The sequence below is a fragment of the Pseudophryne corroboree genome, chromosome 1 (assembly GCF_028390025.1).
Source record: "Pseudophryne corroboree isolate aPseCor3 chromosome 1, aPseCor3.hap2, whole genome shotgun sequence".
In the NCBI taxonomy this organism is placed as follows: Eukaryota; Metazoa; Chordata; class Amphibia; order Anura; family Myobatrachidae; genus Pseudophryne; species Pseudophryne corroboree.
This window is the reverse complement of record NC_086444.1, coordinates 782,052,382-782,075,326: the sequence shown is the minus strand read 5'-3', so window position 1 is coordinate 782,075,326 and position 22,945 is coordinate 782,052,382. Positions and strand designations below refer to the sequence as shown.

Below are 22,945 nucleotides of genomic sequence, written 5' to 3'. Positions count from 1 at the left end.
ACCGATTGACGAATCACAGCCTGACAATAATGAGCGCATTGCAAGCCCCTTATATAATGAGGCACGCGGGGTTGAGTCACCCGGTAATGACGAAGGGCAGCAGCATGTATACTTAGAAGCGATTAACAGTTATGAATGACAACGACCAAATTTCAGAGCCGTGGATTACCACAACCACTATCGGTTTGTTAATTTGGACAGGGTTACATCTTTTGTAAAGGGGGTTCGCGTCGTTCATACGGCTATACAGGCCATGCTCAATGGCGTCCTTGCTGGCGTGGATCCTTCCAACCGCGTTCAGCTTAGATTGGAGGGGGGTGGGTTACACAATGCCATCTATTCGCACCGTAAACCGCAAGAGACATTAGACGCTGCCAGTTTTTTTAACCAGATTACAAACGCGCTTCAAAGTAACGCTGAATTCTTATTATCCACAGGTTTAAGGTTTGTGATCAGTGTTTTTAGGAACAGTTTGGGCGGGGGTTTGGCAGGCAGAAGTTTACGCCGCTTACCATATCTCCTATATATTTGCCCTGTGACTCTGTGCTTGGCTCTCTACCGCTGGGTGGAGTCACAGTGGTGGGCGGAGTTAGAAGCTCCTGCCCTGTCCCAGCACACCACTAGCAGGACGGAGCTGCAGACACATAATCCGCCCACCAGCCAGAAGTCACCAAGGCATGGACACCCCACACTGCCAGGTAACCATAAACCCCTCCCGTGCCACCTACACACCAATGCCACCCGCATCACACATCCCAAACCCCCCCTCCAGCAGCTCCCACATGCAGCCACTGACAGCCCAGACATCCCCAACCCCGACACCTGCATACCTCACCAGCACACTGCCCAGCCTAACCCACCGCACCAAACCCACCCGCCGCACAAGCCAACACCTCCCACAGCCATCCACAGCATGGACACGGTGGCCAGGCCCCGCCGCTCACACCACGGCTGACCACACAGCCGCAGCCCGCACCACCCCTCCCGCCCTCCGCACACACCCAACGCCATCTCCCGCACTGCACCCGCACCTGGGACCCACTGTCCCGCCAGACGCCGTCCGCACAACGGACGAAGAGAGTGCAGTTACGGCGCTGCATCACCCGCGCCTGTAACTGCTGTCGCCACCGCCATACACATCAGGAGGGACGGCTGGCGCAGGAGAAGGCTTCATAGCCCCCCCTGCGCCGGTACATCCTCCGCATCATCCCCTCCCTGCCACCCCGCGTCTCTGCGTCCCCTCCCTACCACCCATGTCTCTGCGTCCTCTCCCTGCCGCCCGCGTCTCTATGTCCCCTCACTGCCGCCTGCGTCTCTGCGTCCCCTCCCTGCCACCCCACGTCTCTATCCCCTCCCTGCCGCCCCGCGACTCTGCGTCCCTTCCCTGCCGCCCCGCGTCTCTGCATCCCTTCCCTGCCGCCCCGCGTCTCTGCGTCCCCTCCCTGCCGCCCCGCGTCTGTGCGTCCCCACCCTGCCGCCCCCCGCGTCTCTGCATCCCCTCCCTGCGTCTCTGCGTCCCCTCCCTGCCGCCCAGAATCTCTGCGTTCCCTCCCTGCCGCTCCGCGTCTCTGCATTCCCTCCCTGCCGCCCCACATCTCTGCGTTCCCTCCCTGCGTCTCTGCGTCCCCTCCCTGCCACCCCGCGTCTCTGCGTCCCTTCCCTGCCGCCCCGCGTCTCTGCATCCCTTCCCTGCCGCCCGCGTCTCTGCATCCCCTCCCTGCCGCCCCGCGTCTGTGCGTCCCCACCCTGCCGCCCCCCGCGTCTCTGCATCCCCTCCCTGCGTCTCTGCGTCCCCTCCCTGCCGCCCAGCATCTCTGCGTTCCCTCCCTGCCGCCCCGCGTCTCTGCGTTCCCTCCCTGCCGCCCCGCATCTCTGCGTTCCCTCCCTGCGTCTCTGCGTCCCCTCCCTTCCACCTTGCGTCTCTGCATCCCCTCCCTTCCGCCCTGCGTCTCTGCGTCCCCTCCCTGCCGCCCCGTGTCTCTGCATCTCCTCCCTGCCGCCCTGCGTCTCTGCGTCCCCTCCCTGCCGCCCAGCATCTCTGTGTTCCCTCCCTGCCGCCCCGCGTCTCTGCGTTCCCTCGCTGCCGCCCCGCATCTCTGCGTCCCCTCCCTTCCGCCCCGCGTCTCTGCATCCCCTCCCTGCCGCCCCGCATCTCTGCATTCTCTGCCTCCTCCGCACACCGAACACAACGCTGCCTCCCACCATCCCCAGAGACCCGGACTGTCTGCCTCCTCCGCACACCGAACACAACACTGCCTCCCACCATCCCCAGAGTCCCGGACTGTACACCACAGGGACTGGGCTGCCGGCTCCACAGGCCAGATATGGGGGACAGCGCACCTGCTACTGTGGCCGCTACACCAACTTCACAGGTGAGAGAGAGTGCACAGGCAGCTCCGCCTCTCTGCATCCCCTCCCTGCCGCCCGCGTCTGTGCGTCCCCACCCTGCCGTCCCCCGCGTCTCTGCATCCCCTCCCTGCGTCTCTGCGTCACCTCCCTGCCGTCCAGCATCTCTGCGTTCCCTCCCTGCCGCCCCGCGTCTCTGCGTTCCCTCCCTGCCGCCCCGCATCTCTGCGTTCCCTCCCTGCGTCTCTGCGTCCCCTCCCTTCCACCCTGTGTCTCTGCAATCCCTCCCTCCCACCCCGCGTCTCTGCGTTCCTTCCCTGCCGCCCCACGTCTCTGCGTCCCCTCCCTGCCACCCCGCATCTCTGCGTCCCCTCCCTGCCGCCCCGCGTCTCTGCGTCCCCTCCATGCCGCCCATCATCTCTGCGTTCCCTCCCTGCCGCCCCACGTCTCTGCGTTCCCTCCCTGCCGCCCCACATCTCTGCGTTCCCTCCCTGCGTCTCTGCGTTCCCTCCCTGGTGCCCGCGTCTCTGTATCCCCTCCCTGCCACCCTGCATCTCTGCGTCCCCTCCCTTCCGCCCCGCGTCTCTGCATCCCCTCCCTGCCGCCCCGCGTCTCTGCATTCCCTCCCTGCCACCCCGCGTCTCTGTGTCCCCTCCCTGCCACCCTGCGTCTCTGTGTCCCCTCCCTGCCACCCGTGTCTCTGCGTCCTCTCCCTGCCGCCCGCGTCTCTGCGTCCCCTCCCTGCCGCCCGTGTCTCTACGTCCCCTCACTGCCGCCCGCGTCTCTGCGTCCCCTCCCTGCCGCCCCACGTCTCTCTATCCCCTCCCTGCTGCCCCGTGTCTCTGCGTCCCTTCCCTGTTGCCCCGCGTCTCTGCATCCCTTCCCTGCCACCCCGCGTCTCTGTGTCCCCTCCCTGCCGCCCCGCGTCTCTGCATCCCTTCCCTGCCGCCCCGCATCTCTGCATCCCCTCCCTGCCGCCCCGCGTCTCTGCGTCCCCTCCCTGCCACCCCGCATCTCTGCGTTCCTTCCCTGCCGCCCCGCGTCTCTGCGTCCCCTCCATGCCGCCCCACATCTCTCTATCCCTGCCCTGCGTCTCTGCGTCCCCTCCCTGCCGCCTCGCGTCTCTGCCTCCCCTCTCTGCCGCCCGCGTCTCTGCCTCCCCTCTCTGCCATCCCGCGTTTCTGCGTCCCTTCCCTGCTGCCCGCGTCCCTGCGTCCCCTCCCTGCCGCCCACGTCTCTGCGTCCCCTCCCTTCCGCCCGCGTCTCTGCATCCCCTCCCTGCTGCCCGCGTCTCTGCGTACCCTCCCTGCCGTCCACATCTCTGCGTCCCCTGCCTGCCGCCCGCGTCTCTGCATCCCCTCTCTACCGCCCCACCTCTCTGCGTCCCCTTCCTGCCGCCCCGCCTCTCTGCGTCCCCTCCCTGCCGCCCTGCATCTCTGTGTCCCCTCCCTGGCGTCCTGCGTCTGTGTCCCCTCCCTGCGTCTCTGCGTCCCCTCCCTGCATCTCTGCGTCCCCTCCCTGCCGCCCCGCCTCTCTGCGTCCCCTCCCTGCCACCCCGCATCTCTGCGTCCCTTCCCTGCCACTTCGCGTATCTGCCTCCCCTCCCTGCCGCCCCGCCTCTCTGCATTACCTCCATGCCGCCTCTCTGCGTCCCCTCCCTGTGGACCCACATTTCTGCGTCCCCTCCCTGGTACCCTGTGTCTTTGCGTCCCCTCCCTCCCCACATCTCTGCGTCCCCTCCCTGCCGCCATGTGTCTCTGCATCCCCTCCCTGCTGCCCTGCGTATCTTCCCCCTCCCTGCTGCCACACCTCTCTGCATCCCCTCCCTTCTGCCCCGCCTCTCTGCATCCCCTACCTGCCACCCCGCCTCTCTGTGTCCCCTCCCTGCCACCCTGCATCTCTGTGTCCCCGCCCTGCGTCTCTGTGTCCCCTCCCTGCGTCTCTGTGTCCCCGCCCCACATCTCTGTGTCCCCTCCCTGTCTGTCTCCTCCCCGCCACCCCGCGTCTTTGTGTCCCCTCCCCGACGCCCCGCATCTCTGCAGGGGTTAAAGGAGCGCAGCCCCTTCCGACGGTGTGAAGAGCGCCCGTAGGGCGCGATGAAGCACCTAATAGTTTAATAATTGACAAACGTAAAAGATACTTGTATAATTTTGGCCGCTCGCATCTGTAAACTCATGGATAAAGGTAACAGCACCAATGACTATGTAATACAAGAGAGAGCGATCCAACTACATAAAGCTTTGAACCTACCGATTGATAAAGCGGTCAGCTTTAGCGACGTATTTTTTTAAAATTACTTACACGTTACAGTTAAGGTCCTTTATTACAATCAAGGGGATTGGAAATATTACTGCACGGACAGTCGTTACAAAGACACGCTGTTTGTGTTATATCACGATTGTCACTTTTATGGGATACTCGATATCAAAGCATGTCTTGGTGCCCGAAATTATTGCAGCCATTGTCATAGCATCATTCAATCATAGAAATAATCACGTTTGTCTTTTCTTTTGTAAGGCTTGTCACCGGTCGGATTGCATTGACGACGGTGTGACGGCATTAAGGTTTTCGGTGTGTAGGGTATTTTGTCGATCAAACGAATGTTTAGAGCTACACAAAGCTTTAGCTTTTGATCGCAAAATATCCTGTCTTGAACATGTATATTGTGACAGGTGTTGTCTCTACCGGTGAACAGACCATAACTGCCGAGGCCTAAAGTGTCCCATCTGTAAGGTGAACATTGATGGGTTTTCGACCCATTTGTGTTATATACAAACCATCAAGCCGGAAGATCCCACAAAGAAATACATATATTATGATTTTGAGTGTATGCAGGAGACGGCGGTACACATACCAAACTACTGTTACGCTCTAACATTAACGGGAGAGAAAGTCTGGGAGTTTAAGGGTGTTGCATGTATCGAAGATTTTGTAAAGACATTCATGAAACCAAAATTTGCGCATTACACATTCATAGCCCATAATGCAGGTCGTTATGATGCGTATTTTGTGCTGCGCCAGCTGATTAAGGAGAAATGAAAGATGGAATTATTATCTAGAGGCGGCAACATAATGTGCATCATGGTAAAATATTTGAAGATAAGGTTTATCGATACTTGAAATTTTTTACCCATGCGGCTTAGCAAGTTACCAAAGGCGATGGGGTTTAACAGTACCAGAGGTTATTTCCCGCATTTTTTTAACACCGCTGATAACCAAAATTACATAGGCGCCATGCCCTCAATAGAGTATTTTGGACCACAATACACGATTAAAGATGAGTTGTCTGATTTTTCAGATTGGTACAATGCCAGCGTACACAAGCCGTTTAACTTTCAAAAAGAGCTCGTACGATACTGTAAAGACGATGTGAAAATATTACAAAAAGCTTGTGGTGCTTTCAGGTCGGCTGTTATAGCCATGACAGAACAGGAGTTTCTAATAACAAAGGAGAAAAGAGAGGTTGTGGTTAAACGTCACATCGAGGCTTTTCAACTAGTCACGTTGGCATCCGTCTGCATGGCCATGTACCGTTGTAAATTTTTACAGGAAAAGACACTGGCCCTTGTACCGGGTGATAACTATCATAAGACTCAGAAGCGTTACTCAACGCCTGCCATACAGTGGTTAATGTACATAGAGCACAAAGAAGGTGTGAGTATAAGACACGCTTTACAAGGGGGCGAGAAGAAAGTCGGTAAATACAGCCTGGATGGTTACACCGTGATTAAAGGCGCACCCACAGCTTTTAAATTCCAAGGTTGTTTTTATCACGGCTGTGGTGCTTGTTACAACGCCGATGATGAAAACAAACTGACTAAAACTACCTACGGTCAACTGCGACACAAGACGCAGGTGAAGATGCACTACCTTAAAAGATGTGGATTTCAGATATGTGAAATCTGGGGTTGTGAATGGAAGGCTATGCTAGAGTCTGATGAGGATCTACAGGATTTTCTGAAGGGTAAAGAGTTACCCGAACCCTTGGAACCATGTGATGCTCTTTATGGCGGACGCACAAATGCCATAAAGCTGTATCACAAAACAGATTGTGATGAAAAAATTCGCTATTTTGACTTTACCAACCTGTACCCTTTTGTCAACAAATCAAACTTATCCTATACAACACCCGCACATCATTTATAAGGATTTTGGTGATGTCACAAAGTATTTCGGATTTGACCGGGTTAAAGTTTACCTGCCTTGTGGTCTATTCTTTCTGTCTCTGCCGGATAAAATGGGTGGTAAGTTAATGTTTCCATTATGTCGCACATGCGCTGAGTCAGGACATACTGAGCCGTGCGTTCATGATTCAGAAAAACGGGCACTCGTTGGTACTTGGTGTACCGTGGAACTAAATTTGGCTGTAGAAATGGGGTACAGAGTGTGTAAAATCTATGAGGTGTGGCATTTTGATGAGAGATCTGATGATTTGTTTTCAGGTTACATTATAACGCACCTCAGGGATAAACAAGAGGCCTCTGGTTATCCCGAATGGTGTACAGACTCTGTGAAATGTAAAGAGTATATAGACACCTATCAAAAAAATGAAGGTGTGTCTTTACGCCCCAATCACATAGAAATCAACCCCGCCAAAAGACAAATTTCAAAATTGTTTTTAAATTCCTTATGGGGTAAATTTGGCCAACGAAGCAACATGCCCAATACGTGTCTAGTGACTGACCCTGACAAGCTTTTTGAATACGCGTTCTTACCATACTATGATGTGTCTGCTTTGGACTTTGTTGACGATGATACCGTTATGGTAAATTGGAGGTATGCCAAAGAACATTACTCCAGGGGCGCAATTTCAAATGTAACTATAGCCATCTTTACAACTGCTTATGCTCGTGTTGAACTGTACAAACTATTGGATAGGTTACAAGATAGATGTCTGTATCACGACACAGATTCTGTAATTTTTGTCAGTAGACCCGGTGACTGGAACCCGCTATTGGATGATTATCTAGACGAGTTGACTAGTGAACTACCCACAGGCACCCATATAATAGAATTTGTCTCAGCCGGACCCAAGTCATACGGCTATCGAATAAACAATGGAAAGACCTGTTTAAAAGTTAAAGCTATAACGCTCAATGTTGATAATGCGCAGCACGTTAACTTTGACAGTCTGAAAGAACTGGTCTTAGATTATCCTTTAAACCCCGAAGGCGACGACCAGAAAAAGGTTGTGATCCGTCAACCCGGTATAGTACGTGTGAAAAAGTGCTGGCAGATAGAGACGCGTACTTTGCAGAAGACGCAAAGGTGTGTTTATACTAAACGGTCTCTTACGGACAACTTCACAACACTGCCATTCGGATATTAAGATGGACACCAGATTTCAGCACCCCTTCTCCTGTATTTTAGCGGGCCCGTCCAATTCGGGTAAAAGTTATTTTGTGAAAACGCTGTTGCAGCCTCATGTACCTGATAATGTTGTTTGGTTTTACAACTGTTGGCAGCCTATATATGACCAATTTCAGCGTGATTTCCCCGGTACGCGTTTTATAGAGGGTTTACCAGAGTATTTTAGCGATGATCAACTTTTTCCCCCTGATAAGATTAATTTAACAGTGATTGATGATCTGATGGACGCTGCTAGTAATAATTCTGAGGTTTAGAAAGCTTTCACAAAGTATGTACACCATTGTAATCTCAGTATCCTTTACCTTGTCCAAAACATATTTTGTCAAGGTAAAAAGAGCAGGACTATACATTTAAACACAAAATATATGGTCCTGTTCAAAAACCCCAGGGATAAAATGCAGGTGGGCTTTCTGGCTAGACAAATGAACCCATCAAAACATAATTTTTTCTCTCGAAACCTATGAATCTACGACGGAGGCCCCTTATGGGTATTTACTGGTTGATTTAAGAAACAACGCTCTTGACGATTATCGTTTACGAAGCGGCTTATTCCCACCAGACACACCTGTCGGTTTTGTCATTAAGAAGCGTGGTTCTATAAAGCTATAACCGTACAACCTTTAGTCATTCGTTGTCATTCTAACAATGGTGAACATGTCGGGATGGATAAGACGTAATTTTGCGCTTTTAAAAACGTTAATTAAAGCAACACCAACCCAAAGAAACGCTATTTTATCCAACGCTTCAAACGATTTAGTCATGGCTATTTGTGAGATAGCGCTCAACACGCTTAAAGGTAAAATACCGCTGTCTCAACGACAGTTGAACTACCTTAAAAAGAAGCGAGAACTTATAAAATCACTTTGTAATAAGTAATGTGCCACTGGAAAAAAGAAGAGGTTGGTTAAACAGTCGGGTGGTTTTATCGGTTCTCTGCTTGGTTTTGCTATACCGCTAATTACAGGACTATTGTCTAATCGCTGATGGAGTACGCTGAGAAAATGTATCTCGTGCCTCAGAATCAGATAGACTGTTTACATAACAAACCGAACAGCGACGACATACGTAAAAGAGCCACGCACGGTCTAGATGTAGAGATCGTGAAAATACTACAGAAAAACGATTTATCAGAATATGAAAAGCAAAGCGAGGTATCTGGTGTTGAGTAAACAGGCTGATAGTGAAATGTCAACTTTAGCTCTTTTATCCCACGTTGCAAAATCTGTTGATGAATCAAATAACAAGACACAACCTGTTGCGCCCGATGCTGTTTATCATGAGCTTTTGAGCGGTGTTAATGCCCGGTATAAAAAAAACTGTGAAATACTATTGAGTAAAATGACACGCTCTAAACACATCACAGACTGGAACAGTAAAGGGGAGTTTCTGTACAAAGGAAGCGCTGTACCAGGTTCCAACATGTTAGATTTAATAAGAAGCATCACGCAAAGCCACGGTGTGTCGAGCCGTAATACACCGAATGGTTGGCCTGAAATTTGCGCTTTCTCAATCTGGTTAATGTTGTTACAGCCTGTTTCACCTTTGCACGTCGGAATAACTGTGAGATTTTGTATGTTACACAAGGTTTAATTTGTGGGGTTTTTTTACAGGCATTTAAATTTAAAACATGTTTCAAACCATTGCCTAACATGTCTAGTCACGGTTCAGTTTCAATTATTTCTGCAAAATGATGTATGTGGGATTTAATAAATTCAGTTGTCTTAAATGACCGCTCTATGTATTTTGACATGACATTCATATACGTCTCAACAACATCTTTAACAATGTCTTGTTTACATTTAACCCCGTGGCTCACACCTTTAATGTGTTTTAACAAATACCCGGCTTTTACCCCCATGTTCTCAACATCTTCCCGTATCTTACCCAACAACGCGTAAAATTGTATTTCAGCATCTTGGCCTACTTGTTCTGTATTTTGACTTCCATCAACTATGTCGGGCGCTATCCCGTGCGCCGGTGCACACGCATCTTCCGATGCGTTTGCCCCTGCATCCGTTGTAAAAATATTGGGCGTTGCTGTTACCCAATCAACCATTGTAGTATTACCAGGAATTCCTGCAACAGCTGATAACACTTCATCAGAACTATTCTGCTGTTCTTGTGTCGTTGACTCTACACAGGGAATAATAAATTCTTGAGCATTTATATCACCAATATTTGATAACTCATCATTACCAGCTATGTGTCTTGTTTCTGTTTCAGAGCAATCCTGTGTATCAGGAATTATGATTACATCGGATTGCGACAAATGCTTAACATTACTTCTTGAGTCAATATTTGATAACACACCACTACCAGCTATGTGTCGTGTTTCTGTTTCAGCGCAAACCTGTGTATCAGGAATTATGATTACATCGAATTGCAACATTTGCTTAACTTTCATTCTTGAGAGGCGCGATGCCCTCTTAACCTTTACAGTCTTTGTATTTCCAGCGACATCCCGGTCTGCAGTGTCAAATGATGTGTGTTTGGATGTTACATCGCCCTTGTTACTTACGCTTGATACAGTTTGTAACGCGATCCTTCTCCGTTGCGGCGTATCATTTTTGGAATACGACAATTTTCTTTAAAGATCGGTAAATGCTGAATTATGACTTCTCTCATTCGTTCTTGGTCGAGCCGGCCTGCGTTTGTTCGGGTTGATACAGCCGTGATGCATCCCCATAACCGATGGCCTAGCATTCTCCTTTAGTCGGTTATGTACGATCGACGGTGTGGCGAATTGCTGGTTCTCTGTTTCAGCAATGGTTGTGCGAAATGTTGTTTTCCTGCTTGTACTAGGTCTGTGTATTTGCGCGACTGTATCATGGCCTCCTGGTATCGTTGGATCATATCGTCTTGCTACAGCATCATCTGTATTACATATATTGTAAAATTAATATAAACACAGATACACGTAAATCAGCATTTAAGTCACTGCATAACAATATACCATATAATAGCGTTTGATTACACACCTGCTTTATATTCGAATGTTTGAGCCCGGCCCCCTGTCGATCGGTGAAAAAACGGTTGCTCATCAGCCGCATTGCCGGTCTGTATAGCAGTGTTGTGACAATATTCAGGTTTGTTCAATATGTCCCGCAGCATACAGTCAGCCGTCGCATCATCCATTATCGTGGAATCTTTAGCCGGTGAAAAAAATAAAAAAACAATTAAATAAATAATAATAATTATTACATACAGTATAAAATTAGAATAACATGAAATAGATCTGTATTATTGAGAACATAAAGTATGTACAGGTAACAACAAATCAGCACAATGGTTCAAGGTTTATTTTTAATTTATTTTAAAATATAAATCTTTTTTATTATTATTATTATTATTATTATTATTATAAGCTATTACATGTTACTCACAGCCAGGAGCCAATTCCAGCATGTTAGTGAAATCTGGTACGACATTGTAATCTGAACCAAATGGATTTCCTCCAACATCATTGAAACTCTCTGTGTTTGCGGCATCTATCATTTAATTGTGAGAAATGACATTTTTAATAAATGAATTAACAATTTTTTATCCAACTTGTACGCTCATACTATTTAAAGTTTTAAAAATAAGTAAAAATTAACAAATTGTAGGACTTGGCTATAAGTTCGTACTATTTAAACTTTAAAAAATAAAATAAAAGCGTGTCAATGGTATTTATAGACATAGCTTACCATGGTTCATTTGATAATTTGGTAAAACATCATCTTCGGAACTGGATGTGCACATATCGTTATCTTTGTTGGTGATGTTCTGCATTATCTGTCGCTGAACCAATAATGAAAATGAGATACGATTAATACCAGTGTTCTTTTAAACTATATTAAATGTAGATACGTTAAAATATCTTTAAAATATAATGTTTGTATAATATGAGACAGACTATAGCATCTGTCTTCAAACGATATACATGAAATAATACAATACCATTACATTGTGTGTATATATATATATATCTATATATATCTCAATAATAATGCTGCGCATTAGACACACTTTCCTTTTAACGTATCCAGCAGATTTTGTAAAGTCCTGTGTCCCGTTTTTTGTGATGTATGCTGCCGCTTCCTCCGTTTAGGAATTAGAGCCACTAATTCCAATGCACATGTAACAAAAGTAGAGTGGAGGGCGCAGGTGTAAGTAAAAGGTTTACAATTCCATTTATTAAAAACAAATGCTCACATACATCTTACATACGAAGTCCATTGACGAAACGCATTGCGCGTGGCCTGTGGAGCTGGTGACAGACTGTCAGAACCTGGTCTTGGTCCCAGTGAAAGGACGAATAATACCCGTGATTCCTAACAAAGAGACGGAGGATCGGCTATGGGAGAGAGCGGTTCCGGGGCTCGATTGATATATGGAAGACGGAACGCACCATTTTAAACTGAGATGTATGTGAGCATTTGTTTTTAATAAATGGAATTGTAAAACTTTTACTTACACCTGCGCCCTCCACTCTTCTTTCGATATATATATATATATATATATATTTATTTAAATGCATTTCCAAAATGCGCCGCTAGATGGCACTATTACCACATATTTAAACATCCATCAGTAAGCCACAAACAATTATGCCTACCTCACAACCATATTTGTAAAATATGATACGGCGTGAGCCATAATGATAATAATAATAATAATAATGATAATACAACACCGTTAAATTGTATATATATGACCCCTTGATGAAGTCTGATGGACGAAACGCATTGGCCGTACCTCTATTGACCCTCCATTTTTAAGATAAGCAAACCTTCTCTTATCTTAGAAGTTTTATGCTTTTAGTGACTTTTTTACTCATTATATATATCCTTTTTTATCATGCATTTTATTGTGTGTTACCCTAGTTTTTACTAATGTGTAGCCTCCACAATAACTTATGTCTATAATTTTTAGCCCATCCTGTTTTAGTATTTTGTGAATAAATAAATATACTTCAGCTTTTTTTATATAAAACGTATCCTGCCAAATTCTTCATACCTATTTAATTTTATTAGACACTGTCGGTCGCTAATACTCCTATTCCTGTTCTCATATATATAATTTATTTATTTTTACATTTTAACACCAGTGTTCTTTTAATCTAGATTAAAATGTAAATACTTTAAAATATATATGTATATATATATATATATATATATATATTTAAATGCATTTCCAAAATGCACCGCCTCCAACGCAACACAATCATTTGAACCATAGTGATAATAATAATAATAATAATAATTTTACCACCCCCCACAGTACAACCCAAGCATTAGCGCCATAATGATGATAATAATAATAGTAATAATAATAATAATAATTTTACCCCCCTCACAACCCAAGCATTAGATCCATAATAATAATAATAATAATAATTTTACCCCCCTCACAACCCAAGCATTAGATCCATATTATTAATAATAATAATAATAATAATTACAAGGCATTGCCCACATCACAGACCAGTTAGAGTAATAATAACACTTACCATGATGTTGTGCGTGTGTATAGCAAAGTAACTTCAGTTGAAACTCCTTCTCAAAGCTGTGTCCCGCTTCAGAGCTGCGTCCCATTCTTATAGTCATGGCTATGAGCCAACTGGCCCCCACCAACCTGTGATATGCCGTCCCACATTTCCAAGAGGCAGGGGCGGGGATTTTAAACATATACACTTTGGACGTATAATTTATTAAGTATGATATTTATTTTCAGTTACAATGAAAATAGAATCTGTTAGCGGATTCTTAAACATTGTACTCCGCACTTAAAAAATATACCAAATACTTATAATTTTCCCTGCTGTATTATGTGTATTGCTTGAGTTCTAGTTGACACCGTGGATGGCTGCCACAATTCTGCTCTGCCATTGCAGCCTTCGTTTTTAGGCATACATGCATAATATGTCTAATATGTCGAGTCTATTGTATAGTTGCAATGCGCAGTATGAACTCATATGTGTAATGTTTGTAATGTTTGCCACGTTTTTTACCCTTCTTATACCCTGTATTCCCACATTCATGTTGCTGCTTAGCGATGCATTGTACCACAAAGAATCCCTAGTGTGCGTGAGTACACATGTTCAATAAAGCCGATTCTATTTAAACTATTGTGTTTTTAAATAAAAAAATAATATATATATATATAAATAATCACATCATAGCGTGTTACAGCCCTGTTTAAAATTAAGATGTAATTTTGAGGCAATACATAGACCTGTAGGTGTTGCTAATGTTCTTTTGCAGAGATTAACACCAGATGTTTTTGTTACATGCTTGGAGTCCATCAGGCATATTTTGAAATTTGCTCTGTCATCATTAATCATGCATGGCCATGGTCATTAAAATCAATATGCTTTTTAAATCCATATCATGTGTGACATGACATGATATTTTAACTGTTGGAATGTCAGAACCCATTTTGTGAGTGACATGGCATGATATTTTAACTGTTGGAATGTCAGATTCGTACATCTAAGAAATTCTTTCGTACATCTAAGAATGCATGGTCATGGTCATTAAAATCAATATGCTTTTAAATCAGTACCATGTGTGACATGGCATGATATTTTAACTGTGGGGCTGTGAGAACCCATTTTGTATGCTTTTTCAATCAGAACCATGTGTGACATGGCATGATATTTTAACTGCGGGGCTGTGAGAACCCATTTTGTATGCTTTTTTAAATCAGTACCATGTGTGACATGGCATGATCTTTTAGCTGTTGTGCTGAAGTTAATATTAACAGCAGTGTATTTAACATAATAACTTGCTGATTATCTGTCAGATTTTCTATGATGGGCTACAACTTCAAAGCCATTATCTAGACTGGTGTTACGTGACAATCTTTTCAAAGCCATTATTTTTTAATACAGTTTAATATCGAACTCTATAAATTTTATATTAAATTTTATATAAAGCGATATCAAACACTATCATTTAATATTAAAGGGGGCGTGCCCCAGGAGAAAGGGGGTGTGGTACCTGTCAGTTTGATAGAAAGCTGCTCTTTATCTACTGTGGACAATCTAAGTTGCTAAATTAATTAGCTGTTTATGTCCATTTGGCAGTGCACCCCGAGTCAGAAAAAGTACAGGTATTGAGAATAAAGAAAAAGAAGACTCTTGTTTGGGCGCACTCTTTATATTTTCATTCTAAAGAAAATATTATAGACAATATTAAGTTAATAAATTAAGACTTAACTTCTAATAGTTCTTTACATAAGAAACATCAATAAATGAGATTAACATCCAAGATTGCTGCAAAATTTAAAAACAAAAAATGTTCTGATCCATAAACATATGGGATAATTTGAGACGGAAGAGTAGATACCAGTAATTCTACTTCCATCTGTCTTGGATCAGTACAAAACCAGTTTGTATTAATGAGACCCTGGAGGGTCAATCGGTGTGAGGGAAAACCCACTCACTGGATTCTCATTACTATCATGACAGTTATACAGGTATATCACAATTGTCCGCATTAATTGTTGTTTCTTAATGTATATTGTATGTGGATTTAGAAAAGAAATGAGTCCAAGTGGTGATACTGCTATTAGTGTTTTTGTCTGACAGACCTTTCAATGCCTTCCTAATCCACCAGGTTTTCTCTGGAGGTCTCCCATCCAGGTACTGACCCAGCCCATCACCGTTTGGCTTCCAAGATCGGAAGAGATTGGGCATACGCTTTGGGGTATGGTAGTTGGAAAATATGGCCGATTATACAGACACACTGAGAGTGCACCGAAATAAGAAATTGATTGGCCCGTGAAGAGAATGGGAACACCCCAGCCAATCAGAAAAAGAAAGATAAAGAGGGGAAAAGAACTCTGCGAATATGGACAAAAAATATTGCGATGGAGGGGTGGGAAAAAAAAAGAAGGAAACATTTTTTTAGGAGGTATGAAAAGAAGAAAAGTAGTGGATCTGCTGTCCACGTTAGACAGTTGTGCTTGTTCCCCCTTTCACCCGCCTGAATCGTGAATGAGTTAAGAAAGAAAAAATAGTGTGTCTACACAAATGTGTATATCATAATTCAAATTCTAAAATAGTGTGCTCACTTTTGTAAATCAATAATCAAATAGGATATAATCCCAGTGTTTAAGTGACAGTGGGTAGGAGAATTTTATAAATATCTGGTATAATTGTAGATCAAGAGATGTAGTTGGTCCAAAGGATTGTTCAAGAGTTAAACAATTAAGCATCCAACACAGTGGTATTTATTTATTTCCAGTTATTTATATAGCGCGCACATATTCTGCAGCGCTGTACAGAGAATATTTGTCCATTCACATCAGTCCCTGCCCCAGTGGAGCTTACAATCTATATTCCCTACCACATGTACACACAGACACATTCACGGTAGGGTTGATTTTTGTTGGGAGCCAATTAACCTAAGAATTAATTTGTGTTGTTTTGCGCTAAACAGACAATAAAAATGCAGCATATACACCTTAGAAAAATCCACCAATTTTCCAATATACAACTGTTTACAAAATAGATAGGTGTATAGATTGCGCAGATTTGTGTCATAAATGAAAATCCTTAGGGATTTTTTCATTTTTCTAGTGGAAATGGACACATATATATAATGAACGTGGCACTGTCCTGAACGATAGAGAATGATTTGGAACGCACACTTCCGCATGAAAAGGAGATCATGTTATCACGAGATGTGTGAGGGGCGGCGCTTCCTTTCCGACGTTGACGAGGGGAACGTGAAAGCTCACCCCGTATAATTGTTTGTGTGTGGAACGCACACGATCAGGTGACACGCATGACGTCATGTCCTGTCCGCCGTTGGCGGAAATGGAAGGAGAAGAATCTCTCTCATTGGAGAAACATCACGTCACCATCACCCCCGCGAAAATTTGAAAGCTGAAGCGGGAGTGTGCCTATTTGGATACAGCTGATGGACATTTCTAATTAAGTAGATGTTTATAAAAGTCTGGTAATGTTGATTAGCCACAAACGCTTCTGAGGAAGAACCCAGCAGGGTTCGAAATGCATTAAGCGGTGTGGCTGCTTTTTTACCTGGTGGACTGAGGTGTAGACCTGATCCTGAATTTGTTCCTTTGGAGTATCCGGAACTCTGTGGACCTTTTGGATCGATGAGTATACAGTCATCTCTATCACCAGTGTTATTACATGCTTTTAAATTTCTTATGTTTGTGAGTGCATTTTTATTAAAAATTATTTCCCCCTGAATGGGAGTCTGCACTATTGCTTCGCCTTATTCTGTTTCAGTCTAAAGCCCAGGTGAACATCAGGAGAATCCAGTAGAAGTTTCTTCAAGTTTAAGATTTGTACAATGCTTCCAATATATTGACACACTGTGAATGTTTTAATAAAAAAACCCTTTTGATATTTTTTGAATTGGATGTCTGCACTATTGTGTGATCATTGTTTTGCAGTTCAGATTATCCATTATATGGTGGCACCCGAGAAGTTACTGCCCATCCCATAAAAGAAACAAAAGGGAAGTTACACTCCTTTATTTTGTTTTTATTTTTTGTAACCATTTTATGACACAAATCTGCGCAATCTATACACCTATCTATTTTGTAGCCAATTAACCTACCAGTATATTTTTGGATATTGGGAGGAAACCGGAGTACCCAGAGGTAACCCATGCAAGTACGGGGAGAATATACAAACTCCATACAGTTAGGGCCATGGTGGGGTGGGAATTGAACCCATGACCTTAGTGCTGTGAGGCAGTAATGCTAACCACTACACCATCCGTACTGTATGAAAAGAGTTTATGCAGATTAAATCAATCAAGCAGGATATAATTAGGGCAGTGTGATGTGTGTTGAAAGCAAATATATATATATTATATACATACATACAAATACACATATGATAATAACCTGTTTCAGTCATAGGAAAAAACTCTACATATAAATGATGACTTCTTACTTCCACAGTCCTGAAGATATTACCAGTATTAGATATCTCAAATCAAAATTGCATAAGCTATGCAAGCAGTTACCAGACTAAATAACCTACCACAATAAGTAGGCTAATCTGGAGTTGATACCCTATTATACCTATTCACATGTGTCACCTAAATGCACAGCTTCACAGATGTTAAACAAATATTAGCAGGGTAAATCAGAAATTTGATCAGACGGGGAAGGCATTCAATTCATGGCATTGAGGCAAAAAGATACAAAAAATACCAGCAGGTGTCCAAAGCTCTCAAGGTGAGTTTAGGATTGTATGAATAAAGAAGAAAAAAAATAATTAATCATAACATATAAGGAAATAGCAGTAATCAAGCAATATATATAAATAATTTAATCTAAAAACTATTTTAATTCATAATCAGCATTATGTCCCATTGGTTTCAATGTATTCAATTTGAATATCCATCTCATTTCTCCCTGTGCTAGAGTATTTTCAATATTTGTATTTCACCAATTAGATTTTATCTGTTGGATCCCTATGAACCACTTTATATGATCTACTTTATTATTATGTTTTTAACAAAAATGTTCTGATAGAGGGTGTGTTATAAGACCTTTTTTAATATTATATATGTGTTCAGCCGCCCGAGTTTTTAAAGCTCGGGAGGATTTTCCCTACATATATTTGTCCACAACTACACTCCAACATATACAGAACATTTTTGGAATGACAGGTAATGAAATTGTTGATTTTATATTTTTTCCCATTAACTTCAAACTCCGTTATTTTCCTGGCAATATTCTGTTCGGTGGTGGCCTTACACATTACACACGTTCCACACCGGTGGAAACCCTTAGTGCAACTTCTTATTGATGTGTTTTCTGGCAAACCACTCTTAACTAATCTGTCTTTTAAAGATCTAGCCTTTTTAGAAATAAAGATGGGTCTGTCAGGCATGGATTGTCCCAGAACTGTTTCATCCTTTAAAATTCTCCAATTTTTCTTAAAAATGTTTTCAATTTTCTTAAAATGTGACCCATATTGGGTTATGAATGCCCATTCATATGGTGAATTTTCTTTTTTCATTTTCATTTTCTCCTTTAGAAGATCCTCTCTTTTGACTTGGCTTAACTGATTTCTAGCTTTTGAGAGGTTATTAACTGTATAGCCCTTTTCTTCGAATCTTTGGGACATTTCTTTAAATTGAACCTCTAGAACATCCTCATCGGTGCAATTCCTTTTTAAACGCTTCAATTGCCCCAAAAGAATGTTATCTAGCTATTTTTTATTTATATATGCACTGGAATCTGTTTCCTTTCTATATGTCTTGGTGTATACATGCTGTTCTTGTATATATACCTCAAGATATAAGTAGGTTAAACTTTCCTTACTTTTAACAAAAGTCAAATGTATATTGCAAACATTGGAATTTAAAAAAATCACAAAATTTGTCAAAGATTCCTCTTCACCACGCCAGATAAAAAACACATAATCTATAAAACGCCACCATGACACCAGGTTTGCCCCCATTTTTCTCATGCCATCAATGGATAAAACTTCCCAATGGGCCATAAACAAACTTGCATAACTGTGGGCAAACCTGGTGCCCATGGCCGTGCCCTTTTGTTGTAAATAAAAGGAACCATTAAAGTAAAAATAATTGTCCATTAATATAAAACCAATGGATTCAATTATAAAATCTTTAAGAATATCCGAATATTCGTTAGTTTCTAGAAAAAATTTCACTGCTTCTTTCCCTTTTTCCCATTCGATTATTGTATACAGGGTGCTGACATCAGCACTTACTAAAGTGCAATTTTGATCCCATTTCACATCCTTTGCTTTTCTTAGAAAATCTCCTGTATCCTTTATATATGATGCGGTCTTTGTTACAAGTGGTTGCAAATAGAAATTGACTAATGCAGATAAATTTGAGGTAAAACTATTCGTTCCACTGATAATAGGATGACCTGGGGGTTGGGTCATACTTTTGTGAATCTTAGGTAAAATATACATTGTAGGGGTTGTGGGGTCATTGATGTTTATAAAATTTGCCTCCTCTTTATATAAAACCCCTTTTCAACTGCTCTTAAAGTTAAATCTATGAGATCTTTTATGATCTTACCAATTGGATCTCCCTTCAATCTTTTATGTTTCCTGATCATTCAGTTGTCTATCTATTTCTGTAATATAATCAGCTTTATTTATTAAAACGACCCAACCCCTCCTTATCAGCAGGTTTTATTATCAATTCTTTATTTTCTGTTAATGTTTTTATGGCCATTACTTCTTTCTTTGTAATGTTCCATTTTCTTGGTTTTTCTATTTTTCTTATCTCTTTCAACACTATTGAATTGAAACAATCTATCCTTCCCCCCTTGACATGCTTTGGATAAAATTTGGATCTTGGTTTGAATTTAGTTTGGTTGTTTATTTACATTTCCTCTATAGTAGTTGTTTGTTTATTCAGAAAGAATTTCTTTATACTAATCTTTCTAATAAATATTTGTAAGTACACAAAAATATCAAAAGGGTTGGGAGTAGATGAAAGGGCAAACTTCAAACCTTTTGAAATAACTTTTTCTTCTTCCATTGTTAATATATGGGAACTAATGTTGAAGATCTTAGTTTTAACATTGGCCTCCTTTTCCTTACAGATAGAGGGTTTGGGGATATCTTGATTCATTTTTGCTTTCTTCTTAGGCCCCCCCTGCCTCTTTACATCTTTTGTTATTCTTTTTTGGGATCTTTTTGTGGGATCTGAACTCTCTACAATTATTACTCCCTCCGTGGGGTCCATGTGTCCCACCTTAAAAAAGATGGTGTGGGTCCCTCATCTCTCTCCCATCTATCTCTCTCTCTAGATTTTCAAACCTATTCCTAGTGACTAGATTGAACCTTTCTACTTCTTTCCTTCTGGGATTAAAGACATTCCTATTTGGATAATTATACATTTGTCTCCTCCCGATATCTATCCTTATAATGGGTAGATTCATTCATTCGTTCATCATTGTAATGGTGTCTTTTATTCATACTATATTTAGATCCTTTTCTAGTCAACTTATTATATGTGGATTGTTTTCTCCTGTTTCCCTGCTTTTTTTCTTCATTTGTTGTATTTTGATTTGATTTTTTGTTTCCAGATTATGCCAAACATCCTTTATTATACCTATTTCCTTATCTTTCAAATCCCTCTGATGTTTCTTTTTTTTAAGCTCTCTGGTGTCTTTTTCAAGCTTTCGTAAAATATTTTTCTCTGTTTCTTTTACATCCTCCATATCAATACATGGTTCTATTTGGTTCCTTAGTTTTTCTATTTCTCTATTGATTTCTATTAAATGACTTTTTCTTTTTCTAATAATTAATTCTATCAGAGCCAAACTACAATTGCTTAAAATAGAATCCCATTCTTTTTCAAAAGATTCATTTTTATTAGCAAAGGAAGGTCTTTTTAAAATTTTGAGACCTTTTGGAATAAGTTGGTGGGTAAAATAATGTTCTAAAGTAATTATCTCCCACCAAAGATGATTTTCCTTTATCATGGATTTCTCTAGCTTAAATAGAATTGAAGATAAATCTTCATCCTCCAAAATTGTCTCAGAAATTTCTTCATTTGAAAAAAATTCCTTTGTATGAATTTTCCTCATCTCTATATGCAAACATTTTTGCTGCAACCCAATAGTAATGGCGTTACAAGTTTACATTTTTGCAGCATTCTTGGATGTTAATCTCATTTATTGATGATTTTTTTATGTGAAGAACTATTAAAAGTTAAGTCTTAATTTATTAACTATAATATTGTCTTTAGAATGAAAATATAAAGAGTGCACCCAAACAAGAGTCTTCTTTTTCTTTATTCTCCAATCCTATAAGTCTTGTTAGACTCACAACATAATTTCACTTTAAATGCATTGTTTAATGTTTTGTACAGATAATAAAAAAATGATTGTTTGATTGAGTAAAAGGAGGTAATAAGGTTAATGATTGTTTGATTGAGTAAAAGGAGGTAATAAAGTTAAAAAAGTTTTTCACTATATCCTAAAAAAAAATCCATTAACGTGTTATGAAGCAGCTGTATCTCTTAATATTTTAGGTTGTACTACTAAAGGCAAAGAAAATGTCCATCTTCAAAATAAAAGCTATTTGGTTTCTTTAGGGACTGATAGTGGACAAGATGAAGGCAGTTAGTGCATGCCTCAAGGTACTAACCACAAAAACATGGAGCTCCATCACTGCCGCGGTTTGAGTATGGTGAGCTTGAACCCAGATGGATTTAGGGCCCACCAATCAGGAGGAAGTATTTGAAACAAGGTTCTGCCAGTGAGCCAATCACGGCTCTCCCTGACCCTGAAAACAGATGCTCACAGCGGGCCAATCTGTGCCTGCCTCATCATAGCCCCACACCCACCAACCATTTTATATTTTTGGTCATGAGCTGGCTGCAGAGAGCCCTATGGTAGATTAGATTGAAGAGGAGCTGGAGTGATGTCTTGAATTGAGCAGATGGCTTTTGAGTCTGGTGATTGACCAAATATTGCAATTTCCAAGAAGGGGAGATATAATGATTTATGTGCATTAACATTATGTTTATGCCTCATCCAAGTCCATATTTTCTTGGTATACCATAGAAACGTGTTCTCTTTATTATGGAAAGGGACTTCTTGGTTGTGGAGATGTAAAAAGGTGGAGATATAAAAAGGTGTAAGTCCTCACACTGTAAAAACTCCCTGTATAGATCTGTGTTGGAATAATATTCCTGATGTGTAACCAATCTTGAAAATATCTCAGTTGAACTACCTGAGAGTGAGAATATCACAGAACATTAGGGAAATTAATGTCTGCACTGTAGATATTTTGCTGTAATTTGATCAATCCTATGCATGTTTTTTCCCCCTTGCCTAAAGAGGAAATTAATGTATTGAATATCTTTAGGTGACAGCATAACATACATAAAATGGGGGGAATAACTTAATTTTGATCAAACACAAGGCCCTTATTTTATAAGTAGGGATGCCACACACAGTAGGGAGACACTGGGCCAAGGGGTGCTCTTGTTATAAGTAGGGATGCCACACACAGTAGGGAGACATTAGCCCAAGGGGTGCTGGGCACTTGGCCCTCTTGTTATAAGTAGGTATGCTGCTCATAGTAGGCAAGCACTAAGCCTGAGTGGTACAGGTTGAGTATCCCTTATCCAAAATGCTTGGGACCAGAGGTATTTTGCATATCAGATTTTTCCGTATTTTGGAATAATTAGATACCATAATGAGATCTTATGATGATGGGACCTAAAACTAAGCACAGAATGTATTTATGTTA

General features: G+C 42.4%; 1 protein-coding gene across 1 annotated transcript in view; it reads right to left on the bottom strand.

Moving 5' to 3' along the window:
- The window catches only part of LOC134945135 (rho GTPase-activating protein 17-like), a 127,018-nt gene that overhangs the window by 78,025 nt on the left and 26,048 nt on the right, over positions 1-22,945 (bottom strand). The window lies entirely within an intron of this gene.